At 41.3% G+C, this 13,971-nt stretch overlaps 1 protein-coding gene across 5 annotated transcripts in view; it reads right to left on the bottom strand.

The window, feature by feature from the left end:
* PAPLN (papilin, proteoglycan like sulfated glycoprotein) overlaps nt 1–6,653 on the bottom strand; it is a 65,990-nt gene extending 59,337 nt beyond the window's left edge. For 3 of the 5 annotated variants that reach the window (XM_044436576.1, XM_044436579.1, XM_044436580.1), the window contains exon 1: nt 6,004–6,653. The gene's annotated coding sequence lies outside the window, so the exon portion shown is untranslated. Of the gene's footprint in view, nt 1–850; nt 3,003–6,003 lie in introns of those variants that run through there. The other 2 variants (XM_044436577.1, XM_044436578.1) reach the window with 2 other exon arrangements.
* Between the last annotated feature and the right edge of the window lie 7,318 nt (nt 6,654–13,971).

The following is a 13,971-nucleotide window of genomic DNA, read 5'->3' as shown; positions in this document are numbered from 1 at the left end:
TTGAAGAGAGGTTAGCTTATAAGCCAGATTGCAAGAGTCTAGCTCAGTATTGAGTGCAAACCCACACAGTGTGATAAAATACCTTCATCAGCAGATCAAGGCTTGCATGGGAATGAACATCTGCTAATTTGAAAAGACAAATATAGCCTAGCCTAAATTGCTGATGAAATTGGGAAGAGGCCATCGGTATAAGCATGTGTCTGAACAAGGGTTGAACAACATGGTCCATGAGGAAGTGGAATAAGACATTAGTGCGGGGGCTAGAAATGGCTTAAGACATGGTGCAAGATGGTTCTAAATAGAACTGTAGCCGCAAAACACGATTTGAATTTATATGAACCCAGCTGGTTGTTTGGCTGAACTCATGACACTGCTGAACCAATTTGCTGATACCAGTGCATTGTTTAGATGACCTTATTATTGCAGTACTGTATAGCACAGAACAGCTAACAGAGGGACACTTCTTAGTGAGAACTATTTAAGATAGTTGTGCTGATTTCAGCCTAAGTGATGCTGAGTCTTTCAACAAGGTCTTCCTGGTCAGTTGATTCTAGAATGGCCTGCTTGTTCCATCAGTGAAGCCCTGGGCTGACTGGAAAAGGTGCACAACTCCAGGGGAACAGTCATCTCTCCCTTACCAAGGTGTGAAGCTCACAATAAGCTACTACTCTTCTCTTATGCCAGTCTTTTCCAGCTAACAAGTTGGCAGTGATGGGAATTGTCATCCAACCTCTCTGGAGAATGCAAGTTATGGCTGGAGCTTTGTAGAAAATTTGTTTTATTACTACAGCCTTTTGGGTAGGTTTTGCACTTGTGCTCTACGTACCAATGTTTCCAATTACTACTTTACCTTTAAAATGATGTGTGTCAGCACTTGTACATATCAGAAGCAACTGTATGGGCTGAGGAGTTCGTTGTGCCATTTTTGGTCCTATTTTTATACCTTTTCTTTTACATGTTTCTTCATTGTCTGTTTGAATCTCCCAAACTCATAGTTGCTGGAGGATACCTTTTTGACAATGTTCAGGCAGTTTTAGAAGTTCTGAAAAAATGCATCTTTTAAAAACATTAACGTTTTAATAAGAACAAACCTCTCAGTTTTTGTTAAGGAGCTTAAATAGAACAAGGTTCTTGAGGTGACATTCCACATTTTGAAAAGGCTTTTTACTATTTTACTGATCCTGAGATCAGAAAGCTTGTGCCAGTAATAAAATGAATTCCAGGCAGAGAACCTGTGTTAGAGCCTATTTACGCATTATTTTAAATGTGCTGCTTGAAGTTACATCAGCTTTTAAAATTAAAACCATGGAAGGGAGCTGATTTGGATCAGAACACCAGCATGAAGAGAAAGAAAGTTTAACCCTTATCCTTCCTTTCCAAACTGCAATCCTGTAGTCTCCCACAGCAAAGAACCATAACTATAAAACGCCAATGGCAGTTTTTTAAAAATGTTATTTACCGTGCATAACATTTTAAAAGAATTGTTGAAGGCTTTCCTTTCCCCTTCTTGCATGCGGCAACATTTTGCATATGGGGGGTGGGGCTGAACTCATAGATGGTTTGATTTGAAGCTAACAGTGGTTACTAATCATTGATAAGGTTCTATGCTACCTGCAGTATGAGAGGTACTCTGCCTATCTATAGTAGTTGCTGGGGAGCACAGGCAGGGGGGCACTGTTGCATTCAGGTCCTGCTTGGGAGTTTTCTGTGGCCAGATGGTTGTCTCCTCTCAAGTGATGCACTCCAAGTAATGTGGTTGGGCCCTGAGGAAATGTGGAGTCAGATCCAATTTTACTTTGGATCTACTTAGAGTAGATCTATTGAGTCCCATTGATTTTATTGAGTCTGTTCTAGCTGGCTGGAGCATACTGAGTTCTGGGTCCCATGAACATTTTGAAGCATATCTGTTTGGCAGTCAACAGCTGTAGTCCACCCCCTCAAGGCTCACTCAAAGATGAAGTCCGAAGCATCAACACTGCCTTCCTATGCTGACTTGCTGGATATATGCATGTTGTCTGACATCATCCAAGTTGACCAGATAGCAAGGAGATGCTCACTGGCCCATCTTCTCTCTATTCTTCCTCATTTTCATGAACAGGTTAAATGTGGGCTCCCCTGCCACTTCAGTTGAAGTCACCAGGTCCCTTGCCAAGTGCACCAGACTGGTTTGGAGATGCACCACCTGCTGACCAGTGGTCAATGGCAGCTCTTTCTCTAGTAGTTCTGCCTCTGTTTCCTGGGATCGTTGGGTGTTGGTACTGATTCTTGTGGTGGCTGCTTCAGCTGCAATTCTGCCAGTGCGCTCACAGCTCTAGTCTCTCTCTGGAAAGCCAGTGAAGCTGGGAACACTGAGTCCTGTGCAGAGAAGCACCAAATGGATGGTGGGAAGATGAAGACTGTGCTTCCAACCTCATCTGAGAAAGTCTGGGGAAAAATGTCCCTTCAAGTTCTTGCAGGTTCTGAGTTGATCCAATGATTAACCCATAACTGCCAGGAAGTGCATTATAAGTATGTCCAGATCCACAATACTGTGCTAACCCTCTGCAGACAGTTGCCTGATGGTACCCATGGGAGACTCCTGATGTCTTGGGAACAAATCTCCATTCTTCCTTCAGGAAGTACAGCACCAACTGCATTCCCTTGGGAAAGTATTTCAGACCACTTTTTCAATGACAGTGCTTAACTCCTCAGTTTTAAGGGATGCAACTCATCACATGGGTTCATATGGTGCAGTTCAATGCCTGGTTTTCCTTCTGACAGCAGAAGAAAAGTATTTGGGGTTGGAACAGTATACTATTGGCAAACTTATGCCAGAAGGGCCTGGTTGCTGGAACAGCAGGAAAGGATTCTTTTTGCACCCCATGAGGATTGAAACAGATGCAGATTGTGTCCTGTGTGTTTTCAATGCACTAGTCATGATAGTGCATGAGGTATAGTGCTTGGGACATCTGGCAGGCCTGGAGCTGGAAAGGACATGTCATGGGTTGGCAGTTCTTCATGGCCTGGTGCCAGAGTCTTTGCAGGCTCTTAAGGGACTCACACTGCCAGCAGTATAAGCAGGCATCATGACCCTCTGCTGGAGCAGGACAGTTGCCAGTCGGTCATAGAATTGCATGGTGCATGGCTTGATCCTGGAGTGCTTGTTGTATGCCATCATTTCTTTAAACTTCTTCTTTACACCTTGCAGCTGATCCCTGTATTGCTTAGGGGAGTGAGAGTAGGCCCACAGAACATCTGCATGGAAAACCTGAGAAACAAGTTATGTCTGGTATTCTTTAGGAACTCCTGGCCCTCTGGGCTTACCCAGAGATCTGTGAACATGCCTAGTTCAGCCTCACTCCAGTAATGTGCTTGAATTTGCACATGGTGCTTTTCTTCTTCCAACTTGGCCAAAGCCCCAGATGCTTCGGGAGCCAGCTGCTGAGATGGTTGTGTATAGGGATCCTGTTAAAAAAAGCAGTGATGAGATCTCAACCCTCTGCCTCCTCTGTGAATTCATGGTGTGATGGGGAACAAATGACTCTAGCAAGCAAACTTAGTGGAATGCAACAGGTGAAGAACCTGCAACAAAACTGTTTCTCAGTTATATCCTAGTCAGGAAGGGCTTCTACAGGGGAGGGCAAATTAGGGCTCAAGTGGATAGGAAGATTCAGTGGAAAAAATTCACCAAAAAGGAGTAGAATATTGACACCTATTCATTATGCAACACAATTTTACAGACAACATTTTGTTAATGGATTGTACAATGTGAAGTGTCAAATGGCTGCACAAATTTCTTCAGTAAATCCCTTGGAGCAAATGTTGAAGTAAGGAGGCAGAGGAAGTGTGACTTTACCACAGCTGAAACTGATAGAATAGCAAGCTTCTTCAAAATCACTGTGCAGCTTACACACAACTGGATCATATGTTCAAGAAAAAGTTATTTGCTAACAAATAAAGTGGTGAGAGACCATTGGAAGTGGCAGAGGACAGATGGACAGGACAGACGGTATGTCTGCTGTGCAATATGTAGCTAGGTGAACTTCAAGAACCAAGTTCACTTACTAGAAAAGGAGTAGCAGGATATTTCACCAGACTTGCCCAAATGTGCAGTGGTGGTTTGGAACTACCTACCAAAAAATTGCTTCTCTGGGCTTGGTGACAACACACTAAACCATGATGGGTAAGACAACCCCTAGAATAAGCCATGTATTTTCTTGGGGAAAAAGCCACCTTGGAATCAGATGGCACCACCACCTACCATAGCTAGCTACCCATGAGTTGCTGTGTTACCCAGTGGTGGGTTCAGACAGCATGACAGTGAGGGTTGTTGGGGAAATCCACAATGGAACCAAATGAGTTACAGTTTCTAAGAATCTTACCCATGAATTTGACAAGGAACAGAATTTTCCTGAGTTGTGCTGATTCCACAGACTTGCAGGTTTTTCCTTTTCTTAAATCCTATCCAAATACTGTAATTTAAGGCTAAAGCATGGAATACTCATTTTTCAGAAATTTACATACTTTAGGGAGGTTTGTATATTTTCAAAAGTGCAAATTTGTGCAACTGTGAATTTGTACAAATTCATATGAGGTCACTGTTGCAGAATCTGATTGTATCAGTAGCCGGACAATGGAATGAAAGGTTCCTGACAATTCACAAAACATGCTGTCTGAACTCAGTCAGTGTAAACCACTTAGAAGGATAATCTGCTCTGAAAGGCACTAAAACACCATTAAAATTGTAACTATATTAACAGTGACAACTTTCCCAGCTCTGCCACCCAAGATCCTTTCAGCTCAGTTGGAGATGCCAGCCACTGTACCTGGGGCCTTCCACACACAATGCATGCATGCTATCACCACGTTCTTTGTCTCCAGGCTGTATCTCTGTGCTGGGGAAAGCTACAGCTTCTCTTGTGGCCGTTACGTCTTTCTAGTATTCACACTCAGATTTATGATGCTCTAGTTGGTGCACATTCTTTATCACACACCATCCCAGCAGGTCTGTTAATGTTTTAGTGGTAGAGAAAGCCACATGATACGGGGGGGGGGGGGGGGGGGGGGGGGGGGGGAATGGGCCTGACCATGCAAACCATTCCCCATACAGTCTAAATGGTTTTTCTTTTTCTTGTTAGCTGTTTCTCATAAGATCTTGCCTGCTGGATCAGACAAGCATTTGAGACAGCTCAGAATAATCTGTGGAATTATTCGCATAGCCATTGTAGCCTGTAGCAGCATGATTTATTAATCAGTCCATGCCAACCACTCTGGTTTGTGCCAATTGTAAATGATACCACCCACTGCTACCCACCCACTGCTACCCACCTTGTGCTGAGCTGAGCCTGTTCAGCTGTTGCCTCTTAAGCATAACTGTGCATTTTCATGGGACTACTCTCTGAAAGAGAGCCTCTGTTGCTTTTGTAAAGCACCCAGGCATATCCACAGAGGCAAGAGCTACACAGAGGCAGGTGTGGAAAGAAATTAATGGTCTTAGCCTACAATCCTATACATAGTTAGCTGAGGGTAAGTCCTTTAAAAAGCAATAAGAACTTATTTCTGAGTAGATACACATAGCATTGCAAAATGCGATTTCCCTTCCTTACATATAAAGGAGAGCTCCTTTATCACTCACCCACATATACATCCTCTTTTCACTGTACACTGCCTTCTCACCGTAAAGCTGGGAGAATAATTTCTAAGGCAGACTATTCAAGTCCACATGAGACTCTCCACCTTCACCACTACCGAAATATCATCATTTCTATTCAATTATCTCTGAATAACTGGGGCCATACATGGGTTAAAGTTAATGGAATATTTGAAATTGCTTTCTTCTCCTCTTGCAAAGGGATCTGCAGTTTATCCTGATAGGGTTCCATTCGGCACAGTGTGTTCCCCTGCTGCTGCACACTTTTTAAACTTCTGTCAATCTGATTGAATAACAAAACAAATTGCTAAGGGAACAAGAGAGGCAGAGGGAGCAAAGAAGCAAACAATCCATAATCCAAAACTAAGACTTACCTGCAGCTTGTGTCTCTTGGCAGATGATGGAAAGAGGCAATGAAACCAGCCCCCCTGGAGCACCACTCAAGTATCCAGAACCAGATCTCCAGTCTTCCAGTTCAATCAGTGGTTCTACCACCCTCCTCTCTCTGCTCTAGCTTCTGTTTGGTTGCTAATCCTTACCGCACAGGAAAAGGAGAGTTGTATTTCATTTAACCCCTTCTGCTGCAAAAGTCCCTCCACAGCTTTCCTGTTTTGCCTTTAAAAGCTAGAGTTTTAATGATACCCATCTGGAACCAGATTTGGAAAGATTTCCATACCTTTCACGTGAGTGTCTTTTAAAAAACACAGACTGTTATTGCACAAGTCAATGCCAGGGTGGGGCCTTTCTCATCTAAGTTTTATTTTAGCCACAGGCAGTACATCAAAAGACAAGACAGAGAGACGTGCAGACAGAACTATCTGTAATTTCAGCAAGCATTGTTTCTTGTTTCCACAAAAGTCCCCAAGTCTAAATAATGACACTTTTAAATCACATTTCACTCCAAGCCAGAAATAGGCCTACATTAAAAGTCCACACTTGGACTCTTCTCTCTCACCCTTTGAAGTTGGGAATGTAAACCTTCCCAAATCCTGTTCAGGGCTACATCCTTCTGTGCCAGTCTTTCCCATCCTTGTGCCCTTCAGGCATACTGAGCTGCACATCTGGAGTATGTGAGAAGAGTGATTTACGCAATTGGGTGACTCAGACCTTGGGAAGGAACATCACAAAAGTTTGGAGAATATAAGCAGCAAGATACAAGTTTAGAGGATCTGTGGTTTTGTTGCTATTTTAATCCACGTTTTGCAATAAGAATTCCTGTGAAAAGTCAATTGCAACAGTGGGCTGCATGAACGCAAAAAGCGTGAGAGGAATACTTCTCAGGAAAAGAGAGTTCAAACCATTTTGGCTTGTATGCCCTGTTTGATCCCAAGTACATATTTTTTCCCTTGCTTATTTATCTTTGTGTGCAGTACTCTATATAAAGAATAGTAGATAAAAAAACTAATTCTACTGGGACCAGTTGACCCACAGGGGAAATAGTGTATTTTGCAGTGACTTGCCAACTAGACTAGCAACATACACATTACTAAAGGAGGGGAAATCTATCACTAAAGAAAGAAAGAAAGAAAGAAAGAAAGAAAGAAAGAAAGAAAGAAAACGAAAGAGGAGAAGAGAAAAGGACAGATTTTCTTGCAATCCATATATGTTAATCTATTACGAAATAATGACTACCATTTAAATAGAAATACAATTTATATCATCATGGTGTTGAAAACAATGACCAGGTTGCCTGTCCTTCTGCTCAGTCTTGTAGGCAACTTAGAGGCCTCCCTTCCTATGGCCCATAAATTTTAAACTAGACTTGGACTGAACCCCTTGGCCTACTTTAGTACAGGCCTCAGTCTAATGATGTCAAAACCTCTGGCAAGATTGTTCTGTTCCTACCTGAACAGGCTATTCTGTGGGGAGGAAAAGGGAGAAAAAACACAAAAATAGTAGCAAAAGTAGCAAAGTGGCAATCATTTTGACTTTGGCTCTCTGTGCTGATGTGTTGCCCCCAAGAGTTTGCCCATGAAAGTAAATAGTCACTGACAGGAAAAAAAAGGTGGCTCATCTCTGACATAGAGAAAGCCGTCAGAACTAAAACTGCACTGTGAAAACCCATTAAATATTGGCCAACAGGTCTCAGGCCACCCTACAGGGCACCTTGCTGTATTAACAAAAGGAGACAAAACCTTATCAAGTTTTAGAGTATTTTGTGGCCACCATCAGTGTCACAACTCATCCCGAGACAGAAGGCTTAGGGAATTATACAAGGGGGGTGGGGGATAGTACCCACTTGGCCCTCCATGAGACATCAGGGGGTCCAGTTACTCCCACTTATGTCTAGCCAAGCTACCCACTGACCAGTGTTAAACTCTTCCAGTCCTGAATCCTGTTACAGTGCTCTGACCATTTTGTATTGAAAACTATGCCCTGTCTACCTTCTACAATTTCTAGGGACAGCTTAAAGTGAGCTGTTTTTGATACCTTCCACTCACCTCTTGAGTTAAATGCATTATGGTTCACCATGATACTAGGGCCAAATAACTGTTAGACTATCAAACTAGAACTCTTCAGACCCAGGTTCAAATCCTCCCTTAGCAGTAATGCCTATCAGGTACCCTGGGCTAATCACCATTAAGCCTAACCTATTAAAGGACCAATCCCAAGCAACTGTGAGCAGAAAAAAATGGCCTGTAACTCCCAGCATAGATAACTGGAGAACACTGAGATCTGCAGGCATTTTATCTATCTAAACTTGCGTAGGATTGTGCCCTAAAAAGATTAGAAGATGACTTAGGATGGAAGAGAATCTTGTACTCTACCTTGACCCATTTGGTGGAAAACTGGAATCTTATACATAGTGCAATATATACTAATCTTGGTAGATGATTGGTAGATCAAAAATCAGCCATTTATTTAACCTTTGGCTTTAGGTGTCTCTACACAAAGCATTTATTGTGTTTTTATGATCCTTCACTCACAGAAGTTTATAGGTCCTTTTCACAACAGTGTCATTCTCCAGGGCCCCTTCCATGTTTTCCAACCATTTTAATCGATTTTTTTTTCCTTTTAGGGGGATGTGAGGAAATCTGGTGTTAAATTTCAAACAGGAAAAACTGGAACCAAGGCCTCATGAAAAGTCATAAATTGGCAGCAATGCAGCTATACCACAGTGCCTCCTTGTGCTTGCTCAGTAGAAGATATAGAATAGTAAAGAAATACCCCAGGAAAACATTATATGTAAAAGACGTTTTTTTGCTCCAGCAGTAAAAATGGAAGAAGCCTCAGTGATGCAGCAGGTTAAATCCCTCAGGGAGAGAAGCTTCTTGTAAAAGAGCAACAGCTTACATACTGCATGCCAGAGTGCTGATTCTACAATCACTCAGTTCAGTTGTTAAGAAGACATTGTTTCCAAATGCTCCCAGTTAAATATCAGGAAGTACCTCAACATAAAGTCTCCTTGCCTAGTGATGATTAATCTCTGTGTTTTCATCCATTCTGAAATGTAACAGCAATGCTAATCATTGGCTCAAAACTCAAGATAATGTGTAAAGGTTTATTACCAACAAAAAAAGTTAGGATTGCCAACTGACTAGAAAATAAAACTGCCTAGTAACTGCCATGGGCTTTTAATAATGGCTTGATCCTGCTGAAACCAGTTAGTAAAACTGTTAAGGGGATCCAAATAAGCATCTTCATCTGTTGAGGTCTGCAGACCTAGCTGCTGTTAAAGCACAGCAGGAGGAAGGGAAAAAGTGGCAACACTATCCAGAGCTAATTGTTCTTTTGTTATCAAGGGTATGTGGTGGTGGTGGTAGAGGAGGAGTATATGTGAGTGTGTTTGTGGTTAAAAATCTTGGGTGACTTCTGTCTTAGATGTGTGCATGTCAAATGCTGTGACAGAGACACTTGCTTGTTTAGGCCTAGAGGAACACAAACCTGTCTGAATACATTAACAAAGCAGCTCTGCTAGTAATTGATTAAGTAATTACCTTGTCCTATCTTTTAATCCTTCAGCATGTAAAGTGGGTCAGTATGACTGAGAAGACACTGTAAAATTCTCCTACTTTCTTATATACATAAATGTACACCATGCTTTTCTTGAAAGCACTTCATCTTGTTTAAGAATATTCTTGACTAGCTTCCCACAACCTGGTGCCCTCTGGATGAGTAGGATTACAACTCCCAGCATCCTTCCTCTACTCATGATAGCTGAAGGATTCTGGGCATGACAATCAACACACCTGGAAGGCACCAAGCTGGAGAAGATGCTTCTGAGCTTTTCCTAAATACCTAGAAGCTCTCATCTAGACACATGTAAGCCGTCTGCTTAAACTGGTTTCTTGGATAATATTCTTTAGAAAGGGATATAGCAAAACTGGAAAGTCCAACGTTAAATAAATGGAATGCACACACCTTTTACCTCCCTGGCTATAAAGGTATTGTAATCAAGTTTTAGCAATCAGGTTTTAGGTGTTACTCTTGATTCTTAGTCTATAAGGATCTTAGATGGGCGTTATGTTCACATGACTCCAGTTCTCCATCAGCTTCACTGGCTTCCCATTGAAGTCCGGGCCCAATTCAAGGTGTTGGTGATGACCTATAAAGCCCTAAACAGCTTGGGTTCTGGTTACCTGAAGGAGTGCTTACATCCATATATGCCCAGCCACCCCCTGAGATCGATGGGAGAGGCCCTTCTCCGGGAACCCTCCATGAAAGAAATTAGGAGGGTGGGTACTTGGAGGAGGGCTTTCTCTGCGGTGGCGCCTAAGTTATGGAACGCGCTCCCCAGAGAGGTCCGCCTGGCGCCGTCGTTATTTGTTTTTCGGCGCCAGGCGAAGACCTTTTTATTTAAGCGGCATTTTAAATGTTAATATTATTGAATTTTATCTGGCCAAGGCGGCTTATTTTATATTGTATTTTTGTATTTTTAATCTAATGTTTATATATTATTTTAATTTAAGATTATAATTATTTTAATTTATTGATGTAAGCCGCCCCGAGGCTTCGGTGAATGGGGTGGCATAAAAATGTTTTAATAAATAAATAAATAAATAAATAAATAATAAAACACTAACAATGAAGGAAAAGCCAAGGGCCTCTTTAAGAAGGTATCAACTTTGCCTCCCATCTGTAGCTCCTATATACTCAAAAACAGTGAGATATTTCAAAACTTCAGTATTTTTATTCTTGACAACAGATTACGCATCGTGACAAAACCTGTTTTCCACATTTTCTTCCTTGAATTTCTTAACAGTAGGCTGTTTGTGAGTGATTAGATGATTATGCTATTTGGGAAGTTTTGGGGTTGAGAAATGTGACTGCACAGGATGGACGCTAGCCAGCATGCATCCAAATAACAGCTGTGCCTACTTATGTGTTAGGCACTGACACTAAAGACAACATCTTGCTGAGTTGAGAGGTACTTCCTTGGGATGCAAGCTTTTAATAAGAACTGACAAGAAATGTCAGGCTAAGTATAAAATTGAACTTCTTAAGAGATTTTAACAAAGGTTTTGTTGCTGTATGTTATCCTGCTTCCAGATGGGCCACTGTGATAGGAAAGATTATTATTGTGGGATTTTGGTCCAACCTTGGCTTATTAAGTACCAGGAAACAGGTTCTGAAAGCCTCAAAAGATGATCAAACTGCAGTACTTGAAGGTCAGAAAGATAAGAGATGAAACGAGACAACCAAATCAGCACCACCTTCCAGGAGAGATTCTTAAAAAATAATCAGAAGATTTAAACATAACTTTAGGAAGGATACTTTTAGAAATGTTTGTTTGTTATACTTCAAGATACTCTGTTTGGGCTCTTCTTAACTTCAAACCATACTAACAGTTATTTTCCTACAGCCAAGAAAAATCAGAAAGCATAGTCAGATTTGTTATCTTTGGTGCCTAATCTTTCTTAATGTTGACACAGGACAACTTGAAAGAATTAAGTTCCAAAGAGTGCTCTCTGAAGTAAGTGGTGACTCGTTTCACACTAACCAAGACTTGGTGGATGTTGGGCTGCCACAGACTAACACCTCTGTAGGAAGTCAGCTTGGGTAGGCTGCTGTAGTACCGCTTATTGATAGATGTTAGAGATTAAAAATATTCAAATTGAAGTAAACACCAGAAGAGAGTTGATCAGGTGTCAGGTGTAGTGTGTTACCTGCCTCCTGATAGGAGAACCAACTTAGTCATAATGAATGGAGTATATTTTTTCCTTTTTTCATCTGTGTTTTATACCTTTCCTCAGTCTCTTTCTGCCCATCTAGTTTTTGATGCTAGTTTTGCTTCTCCTGCAAAGCAGTGATGATATCGTAGCAAGTTTTGGTTTTTACGTTAAGAGAAATTGAATTTTTCTTCCTGCCTCTTTATTACAAGGCAAGTCATCTGATAATTACCTGTAGGTCAAGTTCATTTTAAATCAACTAAGAAGAACTCCTGCCATTTATATGTGAAATAAAGTGTGTCATATATCCAGTATGAATGTGTCTTTGCCTCTAGTGTCTTTTAAAGAATGTGATATATGGGGTAATATCTGTTTTGTCAATCTTTGGTAGAGCCCAATCAGCTTTAAAAGAGAATGATGTCCTTCATTTCTACTAAAAGGCAAGTCTCTTACAGTAGGGTTGAAATAGGTATTTTTGTTATATTTTTTTGTTCTTCCAAACAGGCAAATTCTCTGGGTGATTCACAATATAAATGCAGAAAATATAAAAACAAAATGCTGCCACTGATGGAAACAGCTACAAAATAAAACCAGATAAAACCAACAGCATCTCTGGTATCTTAATTTTTAAAAAATTCTAAAGGAGTAAATAGCCTGGGAGAGAAAGAAGGACAGGATTGGTGAGCCTCTTTATGGAGAGCATTCCATGAATGGGGCACTTCACCAAAAAGTCCTTCTCATTAGGGGTCATGCATCTCACTTCATTTGACAGGGCATGGCCTCAGAAGTTGATCTTAAGGTCCAAGCAGATACATATGAGAGAAGATGGTCCTTCAGGTAACCTGGCACGAAGCTCTCCAGAATTTTAAGGATCTAAATGGCCATTTACAGATTTAGGGTGCGATCTTGTATCTGTTTAGACAAAAAAAAAAAAAAATCCTACAGTTTCCAGATGCCTCCATCCAGCAATGTTTTCTGCAGAAACATGCATAGGATTGTACCTTTGTACATTAGTTCCAGCACTCTGAATGGGCTCATAAATGGATTGGAAGTCAGTGCAGATGACAAAGCAATGTTGTAATATCATTTAGTTCCTGTTAAAAATGGTGTTGCCCTATTTTGCATGTCTGTACCTTCTCCAGTATAGAAACACATTAATGTCTAAATGAAAAGTTATTTGCTGTACTTGTAGACTAACAAAACAGGGTGTTGGTTGCTGAAGTGGTTCCATCATCTTGAAATATGAGCTTCAAAAACAAGAGCTGTTTTTGGAAACCAGGGTGACAAAAGAACAATTGACTCTAGCAGGATTGCCATATTAAAAAGTTATTTGCACCTGCTGATGACAAACAGCACACACAGTGGAGCAATGGCCTTGAACTTGAGGTACTGCAAGTGCATAGTTTGCAGTGGAATCATTTCATCTTGGGGAAAATGGGCTCAGGCAAGCTTTTTAAGGGGCAAGGTACTTTCTCTTACCTGTGTGCTGTTCAACCCACCTGTTTGATGATTAGGTTAGAAGATTATAACATGTGATAGGTGGGTGGGCTTTCAGAGGAGGCTTTTAAGTGGCAATCATCCTGCTTCATTCTCAGAAATGTGCAAGGATTTGGTTGATGTTCATTTATTTATTATATCTGCATCCCACTTTTTTCCCTGCAAGGAACCAAAGTGGCTTACAAAATCCACTTAAACTGTGAGTCAGTGACTGGCCCAAATTCAACCAGTGAGCTTCATGACCAAGTGGGGTCTCCCAAGTCCCTATCCAACACTACACCACACTGGCTCTCCAGTGTTGTCTTCCATTTATAGCCTGTTTTTCCACTTTTTCCACTGTTCTTCCACCTTTTTCTTTTCTACAAATATATATTTTAAAAGGCAAAGAAGATGGAATAGCTGCATAATTTCTTTAACAATTTAATTGCTAGCACTAGGCACCTTCTGTCTGGGACCACCCATGGACTAAAGCATAATGAAGCCCTGTATTAGCTCCAGTGTCACTGCTCATAGTTTTATGACTGCAACAGAGGGAAGAATAAACTGCAGGAAGCAACCAATTGCTAGGAACCTGCTTTCCTCTCCCAGCAAGGACAGTACGACTGCTGTGTGTTCAACTGGCTTGCAAAGGGTGTGGACACACTGCGGGCATTTTTGTTCGTGAAGAGATGTCATTCAAGTGACATCTGTAATCCCTATTGCCTGAAATGCATGGGATGATGTTTTAGAAGCATC

The sequence above is a fragment of the Varanus komodoensis genome, unplaced genomic scaffold (assembly GCF_004798865.1).
Source record: "Varanus komodoensis strain SLA01 unplaced genomic scaffold, ASM479886v1 scaffold3, whole genome shotgun sequence".
Classification (NCBI taxonomy): Eukaryota; Metazoa; Chordata; class Lepidosauria; order Squamata; family Varanidae; genus Varanus; species Varanus komodoensis.
Note: the sequence above shows the minus strand (reverse complement) of the source record. Positions and strands in the feature narration are given on the sequence as shown.